Source organism: Ursus americanus, chromosome 21, assembly GCF_024610735.1.
Source record: "Ursus americanus isolate L20-20 chromosome 21, mUrsAme1.1.p, whole genome shotgun sequence".
Taxonomy (NCBI): domain Eukaryota; kingdom Metazoa; phylum Chordata; class Mammalia; order Carnivora; family Ursidae; genus Ursus; species Ursus americanus.
Window position 1 is genome coordinate 38332048 of NC_142147.1, and position 14957 is coordinate 38347004.

Below are 14957 nucleotides of genomic sequence, written 5' to 3' on the forward strand. Positions count from 1 at the left end.
TGTAAGCTATACTCAGGGGAAAAAGGAATATTATAAACTAATGCTGAGTTGGCTCAGATGTTGAATTTGGATTTAGCAGACTAAGATTTCAAAGTAGGTATTATAATAAATGTGTTCAGAGTATTGAAGAACACTATGTTTAAAGAATTAAATAAAAACCCGTTTCACACCATCTGCAAATATTAACTCAAAATGAACCAGCAACCTAAATAAGAGAGAAACCACAAAATCCTAGAGAAAACAGAAGTGTGAATCTTCATGAATGTGGACCTGGCAATGAATTGTTAGATAAGACACCAAAAGCATGAACAACAAAAGAAAAAAAAATAGATAGATGCACTTACCTGGCAGTGGAGAGACCATGATCAGGAAGATGGTTTTCCCAGGGCAAGGCTAACCCATTGCGCTCCAGATATGCTGACCCCTATGATTTTCCCAAATGTGGGAAACTTGGCTGCATAACTTGGGGTAGCAGGGGACTGCATTTGTGCTCTCCCCTAAAAAGAAAAATAGATACACTGGACTTCATAAAAAAATTAAACATATTTGTGCACCAAAGGAAAGTATCAAGAAAGTAAAAAGACAACCTACAGAATGGGAGAAAATATTTGCAAATCATATATCTAATAATATTCTAGGATTCACAATATATAAAGAACTCTCACAACTCAACAACAAAAAGATAAACACCCAATTTAAAAATGGGCAAAGGGGGCACCTGGGTGGCACAGCGGTTAAGCGTCTGCCTTCGGCTCAGGGCGTGATCCTGGCGTTGTGGGATCGAGCCCCACATCAGGCTCCTCCACTATGAGCCTGCTTCTTCCTCTCCCGCTCCCCCTGCTTGTGTTCCCTCTCTTGCTGGCTGTCTCTATCTCTGTCAAATAAATAAATTTAAAAAAATCTTTAAAAAAATAAAATAAAATAAAATAAATAAAAATGGGCAAAGTACTTGAATATGTCTTTTTGCAAAGAAAATATACAAATAGCCAACAAGCATATGAAAGACATTCAACAGCATTGGTTTTGAGGGAAATGCAAATCAAAACCACAATGAGGTAACACTTCACATTTCACATAGAAAGTAACAAGAATTGGAGAGGATGTAGAGAAATTAGAATGTTCACACATTGCTGGTGGTAAAGAAATATGGTACAGCCATTGTAGAAAATAGTTGGTTGATTCCCCAAAAAGCTACACATAGAATTGCCAAATGACCCAGAATTCTCCAGTCTTAGGAATCTACTCCAAAGAATTGAAAACATGTACACACACAAAAAAACCACATACATGCATGGCCATAGTAATGATAGCATGATAGCTTGATAATAAAAAGGTGGAAACAACCCAAACGTCCATCAATGAATGAATAGCTAAACAAACTGTAATATATACATATAATGTAATATCATCTGGCCACAAAGAGAAATGAAATATAATGTGAATGAACCTCAAAAACATTGTGCTCAGTGAAAGAAACCAGACACAAAATATTGTATATTTTTACATTTATATGAAATTCCCGGAAAAGCTAAATTAATAGACACATAATACAGATAGGTAGTTTCCAGGGACTAGGCGAAGAGGGAATTGGAAGCCACTGTTTAATGGGTACAAAATTTATTTTCAGAGCAGTGAAATGTTTTAGAACAACATTGTGAGTGTACTAATGCCACCGAATTTTATGCTTTAAAAGAGTTAATTTATGTGCATGCCTCAATTTTTAAAAAATTTGATGAATTAAAGGAAAATACAATGACAATGGCTCAAACCAAGAAAGAAAATAGAGAATAAAAATTTTAAAACAATAGAATAAAAAGAAAATTCTAGAGTGAAAAATACAATAATCACAATGAACATTCACTAAATGGCCTCCATATCATAAATGGCAGAATAAAAACATCAGTGAACTTGAAGATAACAAAATAGAACTCATCAAAAATGAAAACAGAACAAGAAACCTTTTTTAATAAACAGAGATGTAAAGTCTCTAGGACAACATCGAGCATGCCAACACACATATGGTGGGAATTCCAAACTTGAGAAGAGATACAGAAAAAAGAATACTTAAAGAAATAAGTTCCAAAAGTTCCAAAAAAGCCACAAATTTCCCAAATTTGGTGCAAAAGTTCAGTCTACAGGTGCAAGAAGCTTATACCAAATATAGGATAAATATATTGTATTAAGCCTGTTGAAAGACAAACAAAAAATCTTGAAAACATCAAGAGTAAAATGACTCAGCATGTACAGGAGAATAACAATATAATTAACAGCTAACTTAGCATCCGAAACAATGGAAGACAGAAGGCAGTGGAATGACATATTTTAAGTGGGGCGGGGGGCAGAGGGGGATTAAAGCTGTTAATTAAGAATTCTATATCAAACAAAATAATCCTTCAAAAATGAAAGCAAACTAAATATTTTCCTAAATAAATACTAAGAAAATTTATTGGTAGCTGACCTGCCATACAAGAAATAGTAAAAGAATTTCTTCAAGATGAAAGAAAATAACATTAGATAGGAACTCAAATCCTCAGGAAGAAATGCAGAGTCCAGAAATACTAAATATGTGGATATATCTTAAAGACTGTTTAAATATATTTTTAAAATTCTCTCGTATCATAATTTCTTCCAAAAATAAGGGTAATTATATTATTGCAAGGGTAATTATAAAATCATGTCATTGGGCTTATAATACATATAGACATATATGACAATAATGCTACAAAGGAGGGGGAGAAAATGGAGCAATATTGAAGCAAAGTGGCCATATTTTACTTCAATAGGGTCAATATTACCCTAAAATAAATTGTGATACCTCAATAGGCATATTTTAAAAGCACAGAGGTCACTATTGAGAAAATAATTCATAAGTTTAAAAAACAGAGGAATAAAAATGATACAGTAAAATGATAATTTAACACCAAATATGCAATAGAGGAGGGACAAAAATATAAATAAGACATATTGAAAACTAATAGCAAAATGGCAGATGTAAATCCAACCACATCAATAATCATATTAATATGAAAGGGCCAAATTCTAAACAAAAGGCAGAGATGATCTCATCGGATTTTTTTAAAGCAAGATTCTAGTGTATTCTATCTACAAGAGACATACTTTAGACTCAAAAATACAAACATATCAAAGTAAAAGGATAGCAAAAGGTATAACATGTAAACATTAATATAGTTAGAGTGGCTATGTTAATTCAGGCAAAATCACTTTAAGACAAGAAATTTTTCTAGAGATAAGGAGATATTTCATAATGATAGAAAGGCTTAATATATCCGGAAAGTATAAAAGTTGTAAATGTGTGTGGATCTCATAATGGAGCCCAAAACACAAGAAGAAAAACCTGACAGAACTGAAAGAAAAAATAGAGAATTCAATAATTCAGTTGGGGATTTTGATAATTCACTCTAAATAATAGAATAACTACACAGAAAATGAATAAAGATAATAAACCATGTGAACAATACTATCAACTATATCGACCTGACGTTGATAAAACACTCCAACAACAGAAGAATACATTCTTTCTGAGTACATGCAGAACGTTCTCCAGGATTGATGATATCTGGCCATAATGTAAGTCTCAATGAATTAAAGTGATCTGAATCATTTAAGGGATATTCTCTGGCCACAATGGAATAAAATTTGAAATCAAAAGCAGAAAGAAATTTTGAAAATTTGGAAACTTAAGAACACACTTCCAAATAACTGATGGCTCAAAGAAGAAATCAGAAGAGTAATCAGAAAATATTCTGAACAGAATGAGAATAACACAACATATCAAAAAGTGGAAGCAACGAGGAAGAGCGGATGGATGGATTACAAAGGATCACTAAATTTTTGAAGGTGATAGAAATGCTTATTATCTTGAATGTGATTCTTGGCTATTTTTATGAATGTTGAAATATCAAATTGGATGTTTTAAATACGTGCAGTTTATTACAGGTCAGCTATTTTTCAATAAAGCTATGAAAATGTGTGGAATGCAAGTAACGCAGCACTTAGTGGTAAATTTATAGCATTAAAAAGTTCATATTAAAGAGAAGAAAGACCTCAAATAAATACTCAAAGTTTCCACCTTAAGAAACTAGGAAAGAAGAGCAAACTAAACCCAAAGCAAGCAAAAGAAAGAAAATAATAAATGTCATAGCGGAAATCAATGAAAAGGAAAACAGAAAAACAATATAGACGAGTCGATGAAACAAAAAGCTAGTTCTTTGAAAAGATTAATGAATTTGATAAACCTTTATCGAGACGGGCCAATTAAGAGACAATGCACACATTACCAAACAAAAATGAAAGCAGTTTCATGACTACCAAACCTACAAAAGTTAAAAGGATTACAGGCTATCAACAACTTTATACTAACAAAGTTAATCAACTTAGATAAGATGAATAAATTCCTAAGACAGACATAAATGACCAAAACTGACTGAAGAAGAAAGAGAAAACCTCACAAAGAAAAGATTGGACCCAGATGGCTACATTAATAAAGTCTATGAATATTTTAAAAATTATACCCACTTACACAAACTCTTACAGAAAATAGAGGAAAAGGAAACACTTGCAACTCATTCTTTGAGGCCAGTATTACCTTGATATCAAAGTCAGAAAAAAAAATCACCAGGGAAAAAATACTAAAGATCAATATTACTAATGAAAGCAGAAAAAAGTTCTTGGTGAAAATTAATTAATACTAATTAATCCTTATTTAACCCAGTTACATTTTTTAAAGGATTATTATACAACATTTTAAATGGTATTTATCATTAGGAACATAAGATTGGTTTAATATCTGAAAAGCAATTAATGTAATACACAATATTAATAGAATAAAGGACCAAAACCCATACAATTTCCTCAATTTGTCAAAACTCACATCCACGTGCTCTACTGGATATCAGGATATGATTATAAAGCTACAGTAACTCAAACGGCACGGCCTTGGTTCAAGGACAGATCAATTGATCAACAGAACAAGATAAAGAACATGATAAAGCCATGCATTTAGAATCCTTTGCTTTATGGGAAAATGGCACGTTAGAGTCATGAGGAGATGGTAATGTAACTACTGGATATTTATTAGGGGAACCAATTGATGCCTCCCCCACACAATCCACAAGAAGCAATTCCCAGAGGATTGCAGATCCAGACAAGAGGCAAGCTAACAAAGCCGATGGAAAACAATATGGGAGAGTGTCTTTGTGACCTTGAAGTAGCATTTACTACATTAAAACTTAGAACTTCTGTTCATCCAAAGACACCAGAAGAAGAGTGAAAAAACAAGTCAGAAGAAGATACCTGTCCTATGTAAAACTAACATAGAACTCTTAACCAAATGTGCAAAGCTGTAAGATAAAGTAAGCCAGACTACACATGACCTGGTACGTACAAAAGAGGATATTCCAATGGCCAATAAACATGTGAAAAGGTGTCCAACCTCATTAGTCATCTAGGAAAAGCCAGTTCAAACCACAATGACATACCGCTAGGCACCAACGTCAGTGACCGGGATTTAAAAATTAAAAAAATAAATAAAAAGCTAACAGTACTACATTTTGACAAAGATGCAGAGCAACGGGAACTCTCATACACCCTGAGTGGGGTATCAATCATACAACCGCTTTGGAGACGTGTTTGACAGTACGTACCCAAGCTGAGTATACCCAAGAGACGCGTACGAGAATAGTGATGGCCACGTTATCCATCCCACCAAAAGCTAGAAATTACCTAAATGTACACCGAAAGAATAACGGAAATATACATTGTGGCCTAGTCAAAAACATGGAAACCTGCAGAGCAATGAAAAGGTAGGATCTGCATCTCTAGACAATAAACTCGATGAACACGTGTTCTCGTGATCCAAAGTTCAAAAAACTAACAAAACTAAAGTGAGAGTGTTTAGGGACACATGCTTGAGCGGTAAACGATAAAGCAAAACCAGGAATTTCATGCCATAAAAGTTGGCAGAACGTTTTGTTTTGGTTTGCTTGGCTTCTGTTGGGGAAGTGAAGGCAGTGAGCAGGAAGAAACATGGGGAGGTTGGAGACCGTTGGCTCGAATGGCAAGTTACATGGCTGTTCACACGTGATTGTTACTGAGCAGCGTGTTTCTGTCCAGGGTACTTCTCTCGGTGTGCCTTATATTTCACAATAAGTTTTAATAACATTAAATAAAAAATATTGCAACCTACATGATAAAAAAAATTATACTTGTAATACATCATCAGTTTTTACAAATCAAATGGGATAACAATTGTCAAATTAAAAAAAAAACTCAAAAAACTAGAGATGCAAGGGTCCAATGAACACTTTTAAGTGGTTAACCTTAGGGGCACCTGGGTGGCTCAGTTGTTAAGCGTCTGCCTTCGGCTCAGGGCGTGATCCCGGCGTTCTGGGATCGAGCCCCACGTCAGGCTCCTCCGCTATGAGCCTGCTTCTTCCTCTCCCGCTCCCCCTGCTTGTGTTCCCTCTCTCGCTGGCCATCTCTATCTCAGTCAAATGAATAAATAAAATCTTTAAAAAAATTTTTTTGATTTAGTTCAAAATCAAAGAAATTTAGTATTCTGGCAACTATTAACATTAAAATGATGTTATAATCATCAATATGTTATTTGTGAGCAAATATAGGCTTTAAAAGTATTTGAGCATGGCGAGGGAAGCCATTGACATATTAAAGAAAAGTTCACATTTTATTTTTTTTAATTTTGTTTATTTATTTGACAGAGAGAGGCAAGCAGAGGGAGAGGGAGAAGCAGGCTCCCCGCTGAGCAGAAAGCCCGATGCTGGACTAGATCCCAGGACTCTGGGATCATGACCTGAGCCAAAGGCAGACTCTTAACCAACTGAGCCACCCAGGCGCCCCAAAAGTCCACATTTTAAAACTGAATATAAACTCTGATCCATTTCTAAACAGAAATCTACACATGGATATGTATTTATGCCTATGCATAGGAAACAATGGAATGACGTATTTCAAAGGCTGATTTCCCATCTCTGAGTGCTGCGATTACAGATGATTTTAATTTTATAGTTTTCTTTATGTGTGTGTTCTAAATTTTTCGCAGTGAGCATGTATTAGTTAAGAACATGGAGAAAAAGAATGTTGATTTTTAATGAGAGGCTGAGAATCCCAGAACATCAGCAGAGACACTGTGGGGGCATGGCGGGGTGGGGAGGGTGGATGTTGTTTCCTGTCCCGCCTCATCCGACACCCATTTACCCCATATGTCGGCAGGGACCATCCTTGTATTAACAAGTAAAATCGATTAACAGCTCATCTGTCTGGCTGAAAAAGATGGTTCATCAAAGCAATGATTCCTTGTCCCAGTCACGGTGCTCAGGCAAGCAGCAAACATGGAGACCTCCACTGGAGCCCCCCCCCCCCCCGCATCCCGCCCTGAAACAGAAGGCCAGTGGGGAGTGTGGTAAGGCTTTCCATAAATGTGCACGCCCCTGTGGGTGGAGTCAGTCAACAGCAGCTGAAAATCTGGAACAAAGATGGTATGGCGGCACCTTAGTTAAAATAAATAAAATAAGTAAAATCTCAGCTATTTCATTGTTCCTGTTTTTTGGCCACTGATCAGATTTTTTTTTTATTATTAAAGTATCAATTAACATCCAGTGTTATATGAGTTTCAGGCACACAATATAGTGTTTCAACAGTTCTGTACACGACTTAGAGCTCCTTGCAACAAGTGCCCTCTTCACTATTCTGAACTTCAACTATTTCACCCATGCCCTTCTTCCATCGCCCCTCTGGCAATCACGTTTGCTCTCTGTATTTAGAAGTCTGATTTTTTTTTTCTCTTTTTGTCTTTGTTTGGTCATTTGTGTTGTTTCTTAAATTCCACCTATGAGTGAAATCATCTTTCTCCAACTGACTTATTTCACTTAGCATTACACCCTCTAGGTGCATTGAATTTTTTTTTAATTTTAATTCAATATCACTATTAACACCAGGAGGTGAGCAAAGACTGCTGTCGGAGCCACGTCCAAAGTGCAAGGACACAGCTAAGCCCCCGCCATGTTAGCACATCTCCCAGGCACGGGTGACCGCGGCTGTGCACCCCCACCCGCCCCTCTTGGGCAGGGGTCCTGAAGACCTCTGCTCAAGTCCTTCACTCCAAAGCTCTCGGTGGAAGGGCACCACTGGGTGATTATGACAACCACACGGTGAGCCTAGATCATCTAAACACCAGCTCTCAGAAACGTCGTCACTCTCTCTCGGTGACGCTGCGATGGTCTTGTCTCCCACCACCCTTTTGAGAAAACTTCCAAGTTCAGCTTTCCTTCAAAATGCAATGACCTGCATCATTCTGGAAACTCACCAGAAAAAGTGGGCATCCTCCTAAAATATTCCCCGGGAAGGGAGCCCAGGCACCCCAGCATGGTCCTAGGTCCCCAAAGCATTTGCATTTAAGCAAACATAAGCAGTGAAGTCACGGGCTGGAGCAGCCTAAGGACTGGAAATCAGGTTGCTCTGGATTGTTACCGTTGTCTCTTGGTTTTAGTCTTAGAACTCGTATGTGTTTAAAAATGGCAGATTGTCTCGGATGGCCAGGCTCTTCCAGGCTACATGTTGGGTAGAGATGGTTATGTAGCTCACTTAGCCAGAGCAGGTGGCCTTAAAGAAGAGGCAGAGAGGGACTTGGGGGCAGCTCGGCCACCTACAGAGGGAGAATGCTCAGGACCATCACCCAGACACTGGTGGGCACTGACCAAAGTAACCACATCGGCAAACAGCTCTTCCCTTCGAAAGCCCCCGCGCAGCACCGAGTGGCAGAAATCCCCTGCCAGAACGTACTGCACCCAGTGTGGACACAGCCCTAGGTCTGACGGTCAGCCTTTCAACTGAACTACAGTGAAGTGCTCTTGTGGCCCTGACAACATGCTCTCGTGCGCCAAAGGAAGTGAATAATAATTAAAGAGCCCTTTGGACAATATCCTTCTGTCTGAGGAATCATATACTCAAATAATCTAATTTATAAAACCTCTTCACTACCTTACTACCCAGGTTCCATTCCCTTTTGCATATATTTTCACCACTCAACTAATGATGGATAGAGGGAATTAAGACATGGTTGATTGCATCTCATAAAGGCACTTGGACGCATTTAAGATCGCTCACATCTTTTTCCTTTCCAGCACCTTCTAACGTAATGTGCTCTCAGAACATATATGTAAGACACACACTGATATTAAAAGCTGCTTTCTGTACAGCCTAATAAAAAGGGTGCCACATCAAAAGCCAGAGTTAACATCTAACAGGTACTATAATCATTTAAGAGATTAAAGGAGCTGGTATAAGCGTGATGCCACCCCACAGCCTTCGCACTCACTACCTCTGTCCCTGGGGGCAAAGCTAAACAGCCGTGGGACGATGGCAGGACGGCGGGGGCCATGGGGTGAAGTCTCTGCAGCAGTGTGCATGGGGCCCTCACTTGGCCAGGCTATTTCTGAGAATGTGAACAAATGCACACAGCGATACAAGACACTCAGTATATCTTGGGTGGCTTCTAGAAGCAAAGGAGAATCATGGTGTCGGGGACCTGTTTTAACAGCATTCCTAAGTCAGCCATTCAGCCTCATGTCCTGAGCCCATGAAGCAGAAGCCAGGTCGTAGGACCATGTGGAAATGAGCTGGGACTGCCCATTCAGAGGCAGAAGAGCGTGGTGGCCATGTGCTTGGGCTCTGCAGCAGACCTCCTGGGGGGGACCAACTCCTGGCTCTACCGTGACCTTGCCGTGTGACCTTGGGCATGTGACCAACCTCTGCGAGTCCCACTTCTCTCATTGTGACAGGGGACGGCCCCTGCCTCCCAGGATTTTTGTAAGGATTCAAGGAGTTAGTCCATACAAATCCTCACATAATCAGCCTCATCATGAGGACAAAGAATAAGTTCTACAACAACTTGAAACCACCATTTCCCAAGCTCTATTCCAGGGAACAATCGGGATGTTCATAGGTGCTTCACAGAGGGAATGAAAACTTACTTGGTCGGTTAAGGGAGGTAAAGAAAGTTGACCCGTTCTCTCCTTCTCCCCAGCTCAAATAGGTTGAAGTTCGTGAGTGTCTCACAATTTGGAAACGATGAGCCCTACAGATGTCCAGCACATTCGAGAACCTTCTAGGGCTGTATTTTAGCCAAGAGCTTTAGCATGCAGCCAAAGCAGAAACAGGAACACGTCCAAGATGACCCTGAAGTCACCTCCAAATCCCAAAGTGGCGACGTGCAGGGTTCTGCTTAGACGAAGAAACAGACTCAAAAAGGAAGCTTGAGTGCAAGGAAAACAGCCTCCAAGATTGCTCAGGATGTCAGGTGAGGAATGGAAATGGGGCAAACTTGACATTTGTTTTCATCTCTCAAGGGGAGCATGGTTTTGAAGGAAATAGTAGCCAGCAATGATTTTTTTTCCGTGTGGATTTTCCTGCGATGCTCTTACCCTAAGCTCCACTTCCTAAGCAGAATCCTCCTCGCGTTCACTGCCGACACTCAGGAGACCTGCACAAAACCCCAAATGGGGATCCCAGGGATTGGGTCTTTGGCGCAATGACTGAGCCTCCTCCTTCACCTTCAGGCCTCAAACATCAGCCAGGTTGGCGAAGTGGAAACCCTACGACACTTGCCAGACTGTGTGACAGGCAAGAGGAAAACACTCCAGCCCGCAGACCATCTCCTTCTCTTCCCCGGGAAACAGTTTCTTACCAAAAGTGACCAAACCGACCTGACTGCCACATGAGGCTCAGAATGACTTCTGATCATTGCGACACCCACCTGAACACCTTCGAAGCATAAAATCCTACCACCCCAAAGGCGTCCACTTAAAAGCAGGCATATTCCTGGGGCCTCTGGGTGGCTCTGTTGGTTGAGTGTCTGACTCTCGATTTCAGCTCAAGTCATGATCTCACGGTCCTGGGATTGAGCCCTGTGTCAGGCTCCATGCTCCGAGAGGAGTCTGCTTGAGGATTCTCTCTCTCTCTCCCTCTCCCTCTGCCCTTCCCCCAGCTTGAGCTCACTCGCTCACTCTCTCTCTCAAATAAATAAATAAATAAATCTTTTTTTTAAAAAAAAGCAGGCATATTCCTAACTGTTTAAAAATGCTTCTGACAATAATAGTTTTGTTTTATTAAGTATTATGGCTAATAGGATGATTTACAGGAGCCCAATGACTGGTTTTAAAGTATAAGTCTCTTTAGTTAATAAAACTGCAATGATTACTCAATGGGATATAGCACGCCGTCTCGTTAATTTATATTAAACTGCCTCTATTCCTTTAAAAAATCATACCAGAAAGCATCTTCTGTGAGGTCCCCAAAGTTCACCTAAGTCTGAGTCGCAGACGAGCCTGGCATGAGCTGGTGCGTGAGCCCCTGACACCCCACGAAGCGAAGACTATTGTTCGACAACCAAAGTTTTAAATGATGAGAAGGGCCCCTCCTGACGCGCAGGAAAGGTGATGCCCCCAATTCCCAATGTTTCCCCAGGTGACGCCAGTAAGATCCTAAGGCTGCCTTTTCTTTTCAAGGAAACACGTCTTCCTTGAGAAGGAGCCGTGCAGCCGATTAAGACATTTTCCAAGCATCTGCTAACCTACTTACAGGCATCATTGCTCCCTTGGGCCTTGGGACCCCTGCACCTTCCCGAACGGAGTAGCTGAATAGGTAAATGGGTTCTATCAGGCCAGGAAATCAATGTGTGTACTGTGTTCTCAGCCACAGATGAGCGTGTCGAAGCCATTTTATTATAGCTCTAGGAGCCGTATTGATCCAGCTGTAACTACTCGGAGGTGGCCGGCAATCCAATGAGGACGCATCCTTCTGTCCATCCAGCCGCCTCTTTCCCCAAGTAGTGCTCGGAGAGTAAGTGTTTGCAGATTGGATTAATTTAATGTTTGCTTAATCAAAACTGACTGCCCTGGAACTTAAATGCTATTAATTACTAAGAGAATCCAGAACTAATCCTCTAACACCGCGAGGCCAGGGAGGAACAGCAGCTCTGCAGAGAAGGGGGCAATCTTAAGGAAATTCTGTTTGTCATGCTTTGCAGATGTTCATTTCATTTCCTTCTCCACTTCCACCACGACATCCACCCAGCCCCTTCCCCCCACAGCTTGCTAGAAAACACCTGCTGCTTTTGCTGCCCATCTATGGGGTACATAGATGCGTGCATTCCCAGTGCTGGCTGGACACAGAGCCCCAGCCTCTGACGTCGGGCAGTAGTCCTGGTACTTGGTCAAAAAGCGCCCGCTGCACCCTGCTGTTAGTCTAATTCCTGATGGAGATAGAGCTTTCCTAGAGCACTGAGAGCCCCTTCCAGGACAGTAGCGGTGTCTTATCCGTCTGTGAGAACACCAACTCCTACCACTGAGCCTGGCACATCACGGGCACCCATAGGTGTTGGCTGAATGGAGTTTGGGGAGGATGGTGGTCCCTGCTGTGTTGACCCCTCTCCAGGGACAGCATTTCAGAGGCACCTCCATCCAACCCTCCACCTTCCCTGCCCTTGGAAAGACAGCAAAGTGTCCTTGGAACGAAAATCCGATGCCTACTTTGCTTGCGGATGAAAGCCCAAGACAGGAGAAATGTGACAGAGTGTGTCTGCCTCCAACTCTCTTCCACCGCTGGGGGGTTTGTAGCAATTCTTACGGGGGGGGCACAAACTCAAACGGAGTGGTGTGTATGCCGGAGCGCTGAAGCCACAGCAAAGTAGGGAGCACATGCTCCTCCGGGAAGGGCCGCCGTGACTCAGCTCTTGCTGGCTGTTTCCCTGCGCAACACAGGCTCGGTGTGAACAAATACGACTTCTGTGTGACGTCACCCGGCTATGAAATGCTGACAACCACTCCAATGTAAGAACCCACACAGGTAACTCAAAGAAGATCGATGGTGGTGTGCCATTGTCATTCCTGGTTTTGACAATGTACTGTGGTCACATAAGATATCGTCACGCAGGGGAAGCTGGGGTAAGAATACACGGGGACTCTCGGTGCTATTTTTTCCAGCTTTTTGTGAAACTGAAATTATTTCAGAATAAAGAGCTAAACACACACAGAGGGCTGTCCAAACAGCATTCCTTGGCATGCCATAGGTTTTCTCCTTTAAGTTTGCCGCCATCCCTTGATCAAGTCCGAACAGGCAAGTAGCAGCCGTGCCTCACAGGCAGGTGGGAGAAGGACCTGAAGACCTGGTATGTGAACCCCACTTATGGTCGACTAACCTGTTGACCCCTTGATGGACCCTGTCATAGCTTTAGCCCCCTACACTCCCTCCCACAGAGCCTTCTCCAGATTTCTGAAATCAAGTCGCCACGGCACCACACAACGCCTACTAATTCATATGCATTTTGCACAAATAAGTCTTACTTGATGAATGGAGCACCAGACTTACAATTCAGCCATAGTGTGGTAAATTACACTGGCCAGATTAACTGTATAGAGAACACGTCTCAAAACAATGATTTCACTTCAAGCTAAGGAGGAACGAGTGCCCTTTCTTTCATTTCTAAATTACATTTTCAATCATAAATATTGAAAATTATGTTTCTGATCACTGCTGTCACCTTGTGAGTAGTGGCACACGAGCCCCACAGACACACGGGTTTTTACAAAAGGCAAGCAAGGGCTATTAGAACACCCAAACCACTTTGAGCTTTAAAGGGCTCGTTCCCCCCGGCCCGTAAGATTAGGAAAACATGGCACCCTTCGGAGCATGTCGAGACAGAGATTGGCAGCCCTGTTTGCACATTGGTTATTAAACATGTGAAATGATTACTCTGGGTGAATTTTACCCACTAGAACGTATGAGCTATTTCGAATGTTTCATAGGTAGGCACGATATAGCCATTACCCCAGAGATGCCAGCAGGCAAACAGCCTGCCTTCCGCATGGTAGACCCCTAAAACATCTGAGCCACAAGCAAAGAATTTGTTTTAATGTAAAATGTGAGCTAGCAAGTGCATCTTCCTCTCAAATAGTAACACTAGTCAAGGCTCTAAGGGTGGAGAGAGCCCTCAAAGGAAGAAAGAATGGGATGCTATGACCACTTGGCTAGAAAAGCAGCAGGGAAGAGAGCTGGCCCGAGGGTTCTGGCGTGGAGAAGGGAAGCAACAAGAGCGTCCATTAGTAACACATGACTAAGAAACGGAGTCAGTTTGAGAGACCTGAGAGCCTGAGTTCACGTCCTTGCAGGTATTTGGAAATGAACATGAAAATAGAGTTTGCCTACAGAGAAGAAACTAAGTACGGCCCTCAACCAAGGATTGTATCCTTCAAGACGCACACCCCCGTGCCTGCAGACACAAACAACACTGGGTTTAACTCTTCTCTGATCCGCACATGTGCCAGGCACATGCATGAACCATCAACAGGTTCCATCTGTCTCTCCAACCCAATCACTTGCATGCAAAACACCTGACCACCATGCCAAACCAAGGTGCAACTAAGCTATGGCCAAGTGACACGTGGAATCTTTCCTATCATAAATATAGAGCCTGTAATATATTCTTTGCATTCCTGAACTGTGAATCCCACCAATGACAACCACCACCAAATGTGTAAGTCTATCCTTTTGAAGGATAAAGGTTTTTTTAAGCATTAAGTTTTATAGACCTAACATGGTATGGAGCTCTCCATGGTCTGCCATGTTTCTTGGAGGTCATAGTTCTAGTACGGGCACCAGGGTTTTTTGCTGCAAGCAGGTGCCAGAGAGTGAACGCTCCCAGGACAGCGCTCGGCCAGTGACATAGAAGTCAGCAGGTTAATACCCCAGCCACCTCCCCAGGCAATTGGAATGACTCCGAGGCTTGTTTTACACTCTTCTAGGAGTTCCCATCTGACTGCGCCCCCAATCCCCCTGCAGAAACCTACACATTAACATAGTCCATATCAGCCTCCTTCTCTTCCCTTTCCAGACCAGATGAGACCAGGAGACCTAATGACCTCCTG

General features: G+C 41.6%; 1 non-coding gene across 1 annotated transcript; it reads left to right on the forward strand.

Annotated features, from left to right (window-relative positions):
* The first annotated feature begins 336 nt into the window (after positions 1-336).
* On the forward strand, positions 337-500 carry LOC123791444 (U1 spliceosomal RNA). The gene has a single exon (XR_006779377.1). It is a non-coding gene; the product is annotated as a U1 spliceosomal RNA (small nuclear RNA).
* The last annotated feature ends 14457 nt before the right edge of the window (positions 501-14957 follow it).